Raw genomic sequence first — 12,500 nt, forward strand, 5'->3', positions numbered from 1 at the left:
CTGTCAAAGAGTAACGCAGGTGTCCTAAGGTGAGCTCAGCGAGGACGGAAACCTCGCGTGGCGCAAAAGGCAAAAGCTCACTTGATTTTGATTTTCAGTACCAATACAGACCGCGAAAGCGTGGCCTATCGATCCTTTTGACCTTGAGAGTTTCAAGCAAGAGGTGTCAGAAAAGTTACCACAGGGATAACTGGCTTGTGGCAGCCAAGCGTTCATAGCGACGTTGCTTTTTGATCCTTCGATGTCGGCTCTTCCTATCATTGTGAAGCAGAATTCACCAAGCGTTGGATTGTTCACCCACTAATAGGGAACGTGAGCTGGGTTTAGACCGTCGTGAGACAGGTTAGTTTTACCCTACTGATGGAGCGTTGTTGCGATAGTAATTCTGTTTAGTACGAGAGGAACCGCAGATTCAGACATTTGGTTCATGTGTTTGGCTGATAAGCCAATGATGCGAAGCTACCATCTGAGGGATTATGACTGAACGCCTCTAAGTCAGAATCCCGCCTAGAAGCGACGATGCATTCGTGCCTCGCCCTCGATAGACAAAGCTAGACGGCCGTTGGGTCGTCACCGCGTCTAGTACCGACCTTCATGGGTGCGACAAGCGTCGCCCTGAGTTAGTGTCAGCTCCCTCGTCGAAAGGCGAGGTGCTAAATCATTTGCAAACGACCTAGTTGAAGATCGGGGTGTTGTGATCGTTAGAGCAGTTTTCCGCTGCGATTCGTTGAGAGTAAGCCTTTGATCTACGATTTGTCCTTTCATCTGAAGTCGTCAGACTGAAGAAAAAGGGCCTGAGCGACGCTCGCCGAAAGGCGGGTGTTGCTCTTTTTTTTTCGCATTTTTTTTCGCGGATTTTTTACATCTTGAGAAAAAAAATTTTGGCGACGACCGTCTTTGTTGATGGTCGTCGCCTTTTTTTCGTTCAATTTATTCATTTTATTTTTAGGCGACAACCATCTTAGTTGATGGTTGTCGCCTTTTTTTATTTCAATTTTTTCAATACGTTGTTCATGGCGACGACCATCTTAGTTGATGGTCGTCGCTTTTTTTTATTTCAACTTACTTTCTTTATACTTTAGAGACATTTAAAGGTGATTTTGTACCGTATTCACTGTGCATTCATCCCCCAATTAAATGACTAATGCGAGTGGTCGTCACAAGCTCTTCGAAGTCTTCGTTTCTTTATTAAAAAAACGGATACTAAGAAGGCATCGCTTCTCGGCTCATTGAGCTAAGATCAAGTGTAGTATCTGTTCTTCGAAGTTTGATCGCTTCGAGAAGGACCACGCGTCCTTCCCATGATCAAACGACTTTTTGTCAACCGACGTGCAGTTCAGACAATTTATTGTCCTGCCCGTCAAGAGTCGGTCCGGTATTGCAGTACCTCCGGAATCGGCTCGCCTCCCCTCTGGGGGAGTTTGTATACATTTATTCACAACCTGTAGCATGGTAAAGCCCATAGAAAAAGCCTTGGCAACCGTTGCTAATCACTCTGGCTTCAGTTCAGTACACGAATGAATCTTTCGCCTTTTACTAAAGATTTCCGTGGACAGGAGCAATTTCAATGAGTCTTAACAGACTTTTTTTCGGCTGTCGACAGTCTTCTGACATCGGCAGCTTGCATACTATTTATCATACAAAAACATGGCTCAAGAAGAATTATTTTCCGGTTTTTCTTAGCTTCCAATTTTGTGACAAGGGAAATTTCATAAAGAAAAAGAATTTTCACTGACAGAATATGTTATTTTCATTTTAGTTGATGTTTTTATTTCATATTTTATTTTCTAATGTGTTTATTGTAGGTTATTGGGTGCTGAAAGAGCCATAAAAACCTCATAATCGAACAATTTACTAAAAAATTATTAATATTGAAAGATTTAAATTTCGAAATAACCTACCTACGGTTAATCTACACGCGTTTAGAAGCCGTAAAAAATATTTTCGACTTTGTAATGGACCAAACAAAAAATATAGAAAAAATATCGAAAAAAAAAATCTTTAAAACTTACCTTACGTTAGTCCTTATGCGTTGCGAAGCTCAAAAAAAATATTTTCGACATTATAATAGAACAAACAAAGAAAATAGAAAAATTTTCCAAAAAAATAAAAAGTCGAAATTCGAAAAAAGAAGAAAAGTGGTCCTTTTCTAGGAGTTTTTTATTCCCAAAAAATGGGTTGATGTCCCCGTAACCCCTAAAAAAAGGGGGTCGAAATAACATTTTTTCATCATGCTTCAAATGGGCTGAAAAATTTTTTACGGGGTCTCTGGACCAAACAAAAACGATCTGTCGAGTCAGAATTCCGAAAATCGAAAATTCCCGAAATTTCTGTACTTAAAAGGCGGGGCGCCCACTATCGACAAAAGTGTGCCAAAACCCACAAACGTTGTGTTACGCGCGCTAAGATAAACACAAGCCTGATTGCTGAAAATGTATTCTATTTGAATAAGGTAAGTATCAACATCAAGGAAGCAATTCCTTTATTATAAACTCATACTCTGACATTGCGCTAATATTGCTCGTGAATTGTTATTTAGTTTAAAAATATAATTTATATTACTTTTATTTTATTTTAATTCTATATAATAACTATTTTATATTTTTATTAAAAAAATTCTTGTTTAGTTTCTAAGCAACCACAGTTACGTTTATATGTTTAATTCTATTGTATTCTATATTTATCGATAATTTAATAAATGTTTTAATAGACTATTCTGGTTTTCACGCTCTCTTCAAAAATGTGAGTTCTTTTAATTCTTCCACTTAATTATTCATTTTAAAGTAAAACAACTAGTTATACATATTATTATATTATAATGTATGTGTATTATATACTATTATTTTATAACATAAACATAGTTGAGTTATTAAATTAAACGTCAAATATTTTATTACCTAAAATTAAGTTAATCGTAAAATCTGATGTAGTATGAGATATTCTTTAGAAACTAACTATAAATATTCTTGAAGTAAAACAAAACCATCTATAAATAGAACAATGAGAAATAGTAAAACAAACTAAACACAACATGTTTATTTTAACATTATTTTTTATTTAGTTTAATCACTTAATAAACTTTACTTCTAATCATAGTATTTAATATAGAATATAGTTAACAATCTTTTAAACAAAGTCTTAAATAAAGTTACAGGGAGTAATTGTAATTAAAACACCAAAAAAAAGGTTTTAATAAAAAAAATACTTACATCAAGTTGAAATTTTATAAGGAATAATTTTAAAATATCAAATTGATTGTAAATCAAGTGCAAATAGGTTTTTTAAACAAACCGAAGGGTTTATAAAGGCTTGTAAACGCTTTCAAACGCCTACGACCATACCACACTGAGCACACCCCATCTCGTCCGATCTGGGAAGTTAAGCAGTGTCGGGCGTGGTTAGTACTTAGATGGGTGACCGCTTGGGAATACCACGTGCCGTAGGCCTTTGCTTTTTGAATTCATCTTTTTTGTACTATTTTTCTTTCTGACCTATTTATACTTATTACTCGTTTATTTACATTTCTTTAACGCTTAAAAGAAAAGTAAATTCTAGTTATTAGCAAATAAAAACGTAAGCCAATCAGATAACGTTATTTGCTGTTTAAACCAATTAGAGCGCTAAAAAAGTGGTTTGACCAGTTTGAGATATCGAAAAAATAATGGCACCATCTTGTAGAGTACAATTTTCTGAGTTAAAATTAATACAATTAGTCTTTTATACTAAAACTTAAAAGTTTTTTGTCCAAAAACAAATAAAAGCGTGGCTACTTGAAAAATCAAACGAAAATAAATTTTGCACTTTTGTATTGTGAGTCATAATAAGTTATTTACTGTTACCAACAGATACTAGCAAAAGCTTTTTAAAGTTTTGTATTAACTTAATGTATTTGTAATTACTTTTACTTAATAGAAACTATTGAATTACGTTTACTTAGTTTACTTTTGTATGTGTATTAAATATATAGCAATTTTGTTTGAACTTAAATAAGGACTATTAAACTATTAAAAGAAAACTATCAAAGTTTACTAACTCAAAAGCTAAATCTTAGTTATATTGTTATAAACATTTATGTTGTAATTTACTAATAACTAAATGAGTTTATTTCAAACAAAAAGAATTAAATAATGTTATGTTATGTCAAGCCTACTATATGAGGTATATAGGTATATAAGGTATACAAGCTTATGTTTGAAAGTTATAATAATTAAAATAAAAATAAATATTTAGTTGGTAAAATTTGTATGTTTTAATATGCTTTGAAATTAGAGTTAGTATAGATGTTTTTTTTAAATATAATAAATATAAGTATTTAGTTACTAATAATAAACTAAAATACCAATTTTGTAGTTAATACAAAAAAAAAAACTTATCTTACTTAAAGTTCACTGTAATTGAAACATTATACAAAAGCTTTATAATTATAAGCTTTGAATAATTCTATTTGAATAAATAATAGATTCATAACTATATTCATGTTTGCATATTTAAATTATAAAAAGTTAGTGTTTTGTGTATTGACTTTATGATTATTTTATTTTAGTAACTGTTAGTTTTATACTTTAATAAAAGAAATATGGTTAACAAGTAAGTTAAAAATGAAAGAAGCATAAAAAAACACACTAATTAACTGCTTATTCAATAGTTTGATTATTTAATTATTTTTCTGTTATATAGTTTAATCGTATTGTATAAAAAATACAGAGGTTTAAAGTAAGTTTGAATAAAAATAAAACAAAACATATAAAATAAGCATTAGTTAAAATACATAGTTTTTTTTTCTAAGAAAATTTAATTCTTTAATAATAAGTAGTAATTTAAATAAAAAATAATACAAATAAAGTTATACAATATATATACAATAGTTTGTCAAACTAGGCAAACACTACTAGGCAAAAAACAAACTAGGCAAAAAACCTACAAAGTAGGCCACCACTACAATCCAATGTTCCAACTGGAAATTCAATGAGATCGTTACTGTACTTGTGATGAACGTTGATAATCCCCAAGATTGTAAGTCGAAGGCCTTACCCAACCTAACCAGCGCACTGGTTTTCTTACAACTGAATTAATCAACATTTATTATTGAATATAATCATTATTGATAGATAGAGGAATGTTGACAATCAACAACAGATTGTAGGTCAAAGGCATTACTCGACCCAAGTACCCACAACCTAGATTGAACAACATTTATTAGATAGATTTGTTTATTGATAGATAGAGGAATATTGTCAATCCACAACAGATTGTAAGTCAAAGGCATTACTCGACCCAAGTACCCACAACCTAGATTGAACAACATTTGTTAGATAGATTAGTTAGATAGATAAATAGTACAGTATAATCTCAAAGAATTTGAAGCCCGAACATTGAACGATAGTGGTGTTTCGTGACGACTAGCGGGATTCGATCTTACAACCTTCTGCTTATGAGTCAGCTGATAAGACCACTGACCCACCGCGCCACGACAAAGATAAAGAAATATTTTGCTATATAAATAGGTTGATTTTTATAATTTTGTTATACAGTGTCAATTACAGTGAACTTCAAGTAAGATATACAACAGTATATATATTTCCGAGTCTGACTTTGAGTACTTTTTATATATTATTAACAAGATTTTTTAGGAGTAATATCTGTTTAGTTCTTTAATATATCTTTAAAATAATAATATTTTTTAAGGTGTTTAAAACTTTTAGAAGCTGTATGTAATGTCTTTTAGTTTAATAGTTCTTTTAAATTAGTAAAAAAAATAAACATGGTTGAGTTATCAAATTAAACAAAATAGAACGTCAAGTATTTAATTACTAAAATTAATTTAATTAAAAAAAAAATCTCAGGTAATCTAAAATGTCAGGAATTATTTAAAAATAAATATAAATTTAAAACTTATTATATTGAAAAGATTGATGAATAATACTCTTGAATGTATGCAATGTTTGTATTTGTAATGCAATAACATAAATGGATAGATCAATGACAAATTGTAAACATATTGTATTATTTTATTTTACGATTTTATTTTATTTATTTAATAATTCAATAAACTTTACTTCTACTTTTCCTGGTCTTAGGTAATTTATAGATAACAATTGTTTAAACAAACACTTTTGTACAGTTACAATACAGTTTTAGTACAGTTTGGGAGTAACTGTTGATTAAAAAAACAAAAAAAAAGTTAATTCAGGTTAAAATTTTATAAGGAATAATTTTAAAATATCAAATTGATTGTAAATCAAGTGCAAATAGGTTTTTTAAATAAACCGAAGGGTTTATAAAGGCTTGTAAACGCCTTCAAACGCCTACGACCATACCACACTGAGTACACCCCATCTCGTCCGATCTGGGAAGTTAAGCAGTGTCGGGCGTGGTTAGTACTTAGATGGGTGACCGCTTGGGAATACCACGTGCCGTAGGCTTTTGCTTTTTGAATTCATCTTTTTTGTACTATTTTTCTTTCTGACCTATTTATACTTATTACTCGTTTATTTACATTTCTTTAACGCTTAAAAGAAAAGTAAATTCTAGTTATTAGCAAATAAAAACGTAAGCCAATCAGATAACGTTATTTGCTGTTTAAACCAATTAGAGCGCTAAAAAAGTGGTTTGACCAGTTTGAGATATCGAAAAAATAATGGCACCATCTTGTAGAGTACAATTTTCTGAGTTAAAATTAATACAATTAGTCTTTTATACTAAAACTTTAAAGTCTTTTTGTCCAAAAACAAATAAAAGCGTGGCTACTTGAAAAATCAAACGAAAATAAATTTTGCACTTTTGTATTGTGAGTCATAATAAGTTATTTACTGTTACCAACAGATACTAGCAAAAGCTTTTTAAAGTTTTGTATTAACTTAATGTATTTGTACTTAGTTTAAATTAATAGAGTTTATTTGGTTTACTTTATTATGTGTATTGAATGTGCTAGTATCTAAAAATAAATACAACTAAAACAAAACAAACAAGGAGAGTACTTGAATAGAACCAACACAATTTACAGACCAGTTGTGTACTAAATTTAAAGAAATTCTGAATAGTGAATATGCAATTATTATTATAAGTTCAAAGTTCACTTTAATTTAAATTAATGTATTTTGTAAATTGGTTTTATTTAATACGATAGTAGTGAATTACTTTATTTAATTTACTTTAGTATGTGTTGTATAACTTTATTTAAACCAGAAGCAAAACGGGATTATACTTTCAATAAACTACACAATTTACAGACCAGTTGTGTACTAAATAAAAAGCTATTGTGAATAGTGAATATGCAATTATTATTATAAGTTTATAAGTTCACAGTTTACAAAAGCTTTAGAATTTAGTTATTATTTTGTTCATATTTGCATATCTAATTTATGAAAAGTTAGTGTTATGTGTATTGGCTTTTTAATTTCTTTATTTGTAGAACTGTTAGTTTTATATTCTAAAGAAACATTTTTAAATAAATATGTTTAACAAGTAACTTAAAAATGGAAGAAATATATTGTATATATTGAACTATTTATATTTATTCTAGCTATTTGCTTAGTGTATTTATTAATGTGATTATTTTATTTTGTTGTTTGTCTTATAGTTTAATCGTATTGTGTTGAAATATATATAACAAATACAGAGGTTTAAAGTAAGTTTAAATGAAAATAAAATAAGACATATAGTTGAAATATAAGTTTAAAAAAATAGTTTTTTTTTTTATTTCTTTGTTTGTTTGATTGTTTGTTTATTATATAATCGCGACGTGTCATTTTATTACTTTTAAGCATACTAAATATAATAATAGGTATAGTTATAGGAAAAATTCAATTAGTTTCTAATGTAATAAAAAAGTTTATTCCACAAATAAATAAATACCTGAAAAATCAAATGAAAAATAAATTTCGCACTTGTATTGTGAGTCATAATAGGTTATTTACTGTTACCAACAGATACTAGCGAAGGCTTTTTAAAGTTCTATGTTAATTCAATGTATTTGTACTTAGTTTTATTAAAATGACAGTATTGATGGTTACGTTTATTAAGTATGTTTATTTAACGTTATGTAACTCAAGTAAAACCAGAAGCAAATAAGGAGACTACTTTCAATAAACTACACAATTTACATACCAATTGTATACTAAACTTAAAGCTATTCTATTTTATTCTTGATAGTTATTTTAAAGTTATTAAATTATACAAATGTATTTTGTAAAGTAGTTTTATAAAGTTACTATAGTTTATCTAACTTACTATAGTATGTGTTATATAACTTTAATTAAACCAGAAGCAAAAAGGGAGACTACTTTAAATAAACTACACCATTTATTGTTATATATAACTCTAATAAAACCAGAAGCAAAAAGGGAGACTACTTTAAATGAACTACACAAATTAAAAATATATTATTATTTATAAATCAATCGTGTTGTGTTTCAAAATACATTTTTCAAATATTGTTTTACAAGTATTTATCAGTTATTTAGTTTTCTTTTTATAGTTTAGCCGTATTGTTTTATTTATTTGTTATTATTTTTATTTAATTGTTTGCTTATTATATTTATCGCCATGTGCTTAAAAAATAAAACAACTATAAAGGTTAAAAAAGTAAGTTTAAATAAAAATAAAATGAAACATATAAATAAGTTTATGATTTTTTTATTATTATTATTATTTAATTGTTTGCTTGTTATATTTATCGCGATGTGCTTAAAAGAATAGAACAAATACAAAGGTTTAAATTGTAAGTTTTAAATAAAATAAAATGAAACATACAAAATAAGCTTATGATTTATTATTATTTTTATTATTATTTTTATTTCATTGTTTGTTTATTATATCTATCGCGATGTGCTTAAAAAATAAAACAACTATAAAGGTTTAAAAAGTAAGTTTAAATAAAGATAAAATGTAACATATAAAATAAGCTTATGTTTGATTTTTTTAATTTATTTTCATTTAATTGTTTGTTTATTATATTTATCGCAATCTGCTTAAAAAAATAAAACGAGTATTAAGGTTTGAAAAGTAAGTTTAAATAAAAATAAAATAAAACATATAAAATAAGCTTATGTTTTTTTTTTTTTTTTTTTTATTATTATTATTTTTATTCAATTTTTTGTTTATTATATTTATCGCAATGTGCTTAAAACGATAAAACAAATATAAAGATTTAAAAAGTACGCTTAAATAAAAAATAATACAAAATAAAGTTTATTTATAATAAATATATATATTTAAAACATTAAAAAAAGTAGTTTATACATATTTTTTTTTATTTATTTCTTTTAAACATATTAAATAAAGTATAAAAAAGTATTAAAACATTTAAACGTAGCATAAATAAGCTTAAAACATTAAAATAATTGAAAAGAAACAAAGAAATTGAAAAAAATCGGAAAAAATCGGCAAAAAAAGTTCAACAGCAACATTTGAGCATCATACACGTATGCATTACTTTACACTAGTGAGAGAGACGTGTTTGTGCGTTCGGTCGACTTGACGAGAAAGCGGGCTTAAAGCATTACTGTTTAGCACCCGAGGCGCGGCTATTGCAGCGGCGGCGAACGTGCTATGTAAACGCATTGGAGCAGCGTATGAAAAACTACAAGCGTCCAGCGGCGGTAGGCTTATAGCTTTGCGAAGTCGTCGAGACGAGTAGCCGACGCAGGCAGGCACGGCTCGAGGCGGGTAACTGCAGCAGACAGATGGCGTGTTGCTGCTGACGAGTTAACCGGCAGAAGGCAAACGGTTGGTCGGGAGAAAGAACAGTCAGTTGTAAAGCTGCATGCTGCAGTCGACGCGGGCTGGCGCTTTAAACAGCAAAAGGCCGGCGCCGACTTTCAGTAACGTTCGCAAGGCTTTTAAGCCGAGTGATAGAAAAGGTCTGTATTTATACAGTAAAAACGCTCAGTCGAGCAACGGGTTTAAACGCCCTCGGATAGTTATCTGGTTGATCCTGCCAGTAGTCATATGCTTGTCTCAAAGATTAAGCCATGCAAGTGTAAGTACGAGCTCACGTACAGTGAAACTGCGAATGGCTCATTAAATCAGTTATGGTTCATTTGATTGTACGCTTTTACATGGATAACTGTGGCAATTCTAGAGCTAATACATGCGTAAAGCGCCGAACTGACGTGAGGCGCGCATTTATCAGACCAAAACTAACCGGCTTTCGGGTCGTTACAATGGTGACTCTGGATAAGCTTGCGGATCGCACGGCCTAGTGCTGGCGACATCTCATTAAAGCAACTGCCCTATCAACTATCGTCGGTACGGTATCGGCCTACCGAGGTTGTAACGGGTGACGGAGAATCAGGGTTCGATTCCGGAGAGGGAGCCTGAGAAACGGCTACCACATCCAAGGAAGGCAGCAGGCGCGCAAATTACCCATTCCCGGCTCGGGGAGGTAGTGACGAAAAATAACAATGCAGACCTCGTACGAGGTCCTGCAATTGGAATGAGTACACTTTAAACTTTTTAACGAGTATCCATTGGAGGGCAAGTCTGGTGCCAGCAGCCGCGGTAATTCCAGCTCCAAAAGTGTATATTTAAGTTGTTGCGGTTGAAAAGCTCGTAGTTGGATATAGGGACGGCGAGGTTGGTCGGTCGAAAGGCTAGCACTGGCCTCGTTGTTCTTGTTGGTCGGTGCCTTCGCGGTGCTCTTAACTGAGTGTTGCGGTGGTCCGGCAAGTTTACCTTGAAAAAATTAGAGTGTTCAAAGCAGGCTTTACGCTTGTATAATGTTGCATGGAATAATGGAATAGGACCTCGGTTCTATTTTGTTGGTTTTCGGAGCACGAGGTAATGATTAATAGGAACGGACGGGGGCATCCGTACTGTGCCGTTAGAGGTGAAATTCTTGGATCGGCGCAAGACGAACGACTGCGAAAGCATTTGCCAAGAATGTTTTCTTTAATCAAGAGCGAAAGTCAGAGGTTCGAAGACGATCAGATACCGTCCTAGTTCTGACCTTAAACGATGCCGACTAGCGATCGGGCAGTGTCGAACTTAAGAACTGTCCGGCAGCTTCCGGGAAACCAAAGTCTTTGGGTTCCGGGGGAAGTATGGTTGCAAAGCTGAAACTTAAAGGAATTGACGGAAGGGCACCACCAGGAGTGGAGCCTGCGGCTTAATTTGACTCAACACGGGAAATCTCACCCGGCCCGGACACAGCGAGGATTGACAGATTGAGAGCTCTTTCTTGATTCTGTGGGTGGTGGTGCATGGCCGTTCTTAGTTGGTGGAGCGATTTGTCTGGTTAATTCCGATAACGAACGAGACTCTTACTTGCTAAATAGCTGCTCGACCCATTGGGTCGGAGACAACTTCTTAGAGGGACTAGTGGCGTTTAGCCACACGAGATTGAGCAATAACAGGTCTGTGATGCCCTTAGATGTTCGGGGCCGCACGCGCGCTACACTGACCGGATCATCGTGTGTTCCCTAGGCCGAAAGGTCCGGGTAATCCGTTGAACCCCGGTCGTGCTAGGGATAGGGACTTGCAATTGTTTCCCTTGAACGAGGAATTCCCAGTAAGCGCGAGTCATTAGCTTGCGTTGATTACGTCCCTGCCCTTTGTACACACCGCCCGTCGCTACTACCGATTGAATGGTTTAGTGAGGTCCTCCGATTGAGCCTGGTACGTGCGGCAACGCACTCGCCGGTGTTCGAAAAGACGATCGAACTTGATCATTTAGAGGAAGTAAAAGTCGTAACAAGGTTTCCGTAGGTGAACCTGCGGAAGGATCATTAACGAATCGAAATTTGATTTCAAGCGACGTCTCTTCTTCGAAGGGACCGAGCCCTGTAACTGTTATAGTTCGGTCGCGTTGCTTCCTGACAGCGGGAGTAATAATTCAGCACGCAAGTGCTGGCGCGGCCGCTTCTTTTTGAACACGATTTTTTGGTTGCATTGAGATTGATTAACACGAGAGATCTCTTAGCGGTGGATCACTCGGCTCGAGCGTCGATGAAGGACGGAGCTAGCTCCGAGAAGTAATGTGAATTGCAGGACACATTGAGCATCGATATTCTGAACGCGTATTGCGGCCTCGGGTAATCCTGGGGCCACGTCCGTCTCAGGGTCTTTAACACACCGATCCTTTCATTAGTTTGAAAGTGCCTGCGACTCGTTTCTTAATTAAGGAGCGTGTCGTCAAAGACAGCTGGTCTGGCGATTTCACAGCTGAAGCGTGAGCAGCCTGCTGGCCTCGGGTGAGGTAGCAACGACGGTAGGTGCTCGAGAATAAGTTAAGTGACTTCAAAAGGCCGACGTACAAAGCGCATGTACTTTTATAGTACATCACTTTTGACCTGAGATCGGGCGGGACGACCCGCTGAACTTAAGCATATCACTAAGCGGAGGAAAAGAAACTAACAAGGATTCCCCTAGTAACGGCGAGTGAAGCGGGATAAGCCCAGCGCTAAATCCGAGCCTTTTTGGAGGGCGAGGAAATGTAGCGTATGGAATTCAGCATGCGGCGAACCAACGACTGCCCACGTTCTTCTGATCGAGGCCTTTTC

The 12,500-nt window shown here is 33.4% G+C and overlaps 7 non-coding genes and 1 pseudogene across 7 annotated transcripts in view; all 8 read left to right on the top strand.

Annotated features, from left to right (window-relative positions):
* On the top strand, window positions 1-757 carry LOC145847020 (large subunit ribosomal RNA; annotated as a pseudogene; the record flags this gene model as incomplete).
* Window positions 758-1,213: 456 nt separating this feature from the next.
* On the top strand, window positions 1,214-1,409 carry LOC145847007 (U2 spliceosomal RNA). The gene has a single exon (XR_014371001.1). It is a non-coding gene; the product is annotated as a U2 spliceosomal RNA (small nuclear RNA).
* Window positions 1,410-1,490: 81 nt separating this feature from the next.
* LOC145847011 (U5 spliceosomal RNA) lies at window positions 1,491-1,605 on the top strand. Its single transcript, XR_014371004.1, has one exon. It is a non-coding gene; the product is annotated as a U5 spliceosomal RNA (small nuclear RNA).
* A 1,722-nt stretch (window positions 1,606-3,327) lies between these two features.
* LOC145847002 (5S ribosomal RNA) lies at window positions 3,328-3,446 on the top strand. Its single transcript, XR_014370996.1, has one exon. It is a non-coding gene; the product is annotated as a 5S ribosomal RNA (ribosomal RNA).
* A 2,857-nt stretch (window positions 3,447-6,303) lies between these two features.
* Window positions 6,304-6,422, top strand: LOC145847022 (5S ribosomal RNA). The gene has a single exon (XR_014371014.1). It is a non-coding gene; the product is annotated as a 5S ribosomal RNA (ribosomal RNA).
* A 3,499-nt stretch (window positions 6,423-9,921) lies between these two features.
* On the top strand, window positions 9,922-11,729 carry LOC145847015 (small subunit ribosomal RNA). The gene has a single exon (XR_014371008.1). It is a non-coding gene; the product is annotated as a small subunit ribosomal RNA (ribosomal RNA).
* A 182-nt stretch (window positions 11,730-11,911) lies between these two features.
* LOC145847004 (5.8S ribosomal RNA) lies at window positions 11,912-12,064 on the top strand. Its single transcript, XR_014370998.1, has one exon. It is a non-coding gene; the product is annotated as a 5.8S ribosomal RNA (ribosomal RNA).
* Window positions 12,065-12,286: 222 nt separating this feature from the next.
* Window positions 12,287-12,500, top strand: part of LOC145847018 (large subunit ribosomal RNA) — a 3,631-nt gene continuing 3,417 nt past the window's right edge. Inside the window, exon 1 of the ribosomal RNA XR_014371011.1 lies at window positions 12,287-12,500. This exon is cut by the window's right edge and continues 3,417 nt beyond it. This is a non-coding gene — a ribosomal RNA (large subunit ribosomal RNA).

The sequence above is a fragment of the Thalia democratica genome, unplaced genomic scaffold (genome assembly GCF_965202585.1).
Source record: "Thalia democratica unplaced genomic scaffold, ktThaDemo2.hap1.1 HAP1_SCAFFOLD_772, whole genome shotgun sequence".
NCBI lineage: Eukaryota > Metazoa > Chordata > Thaliacea > Salpida > Salpidae > Thalia > Thalia democratica.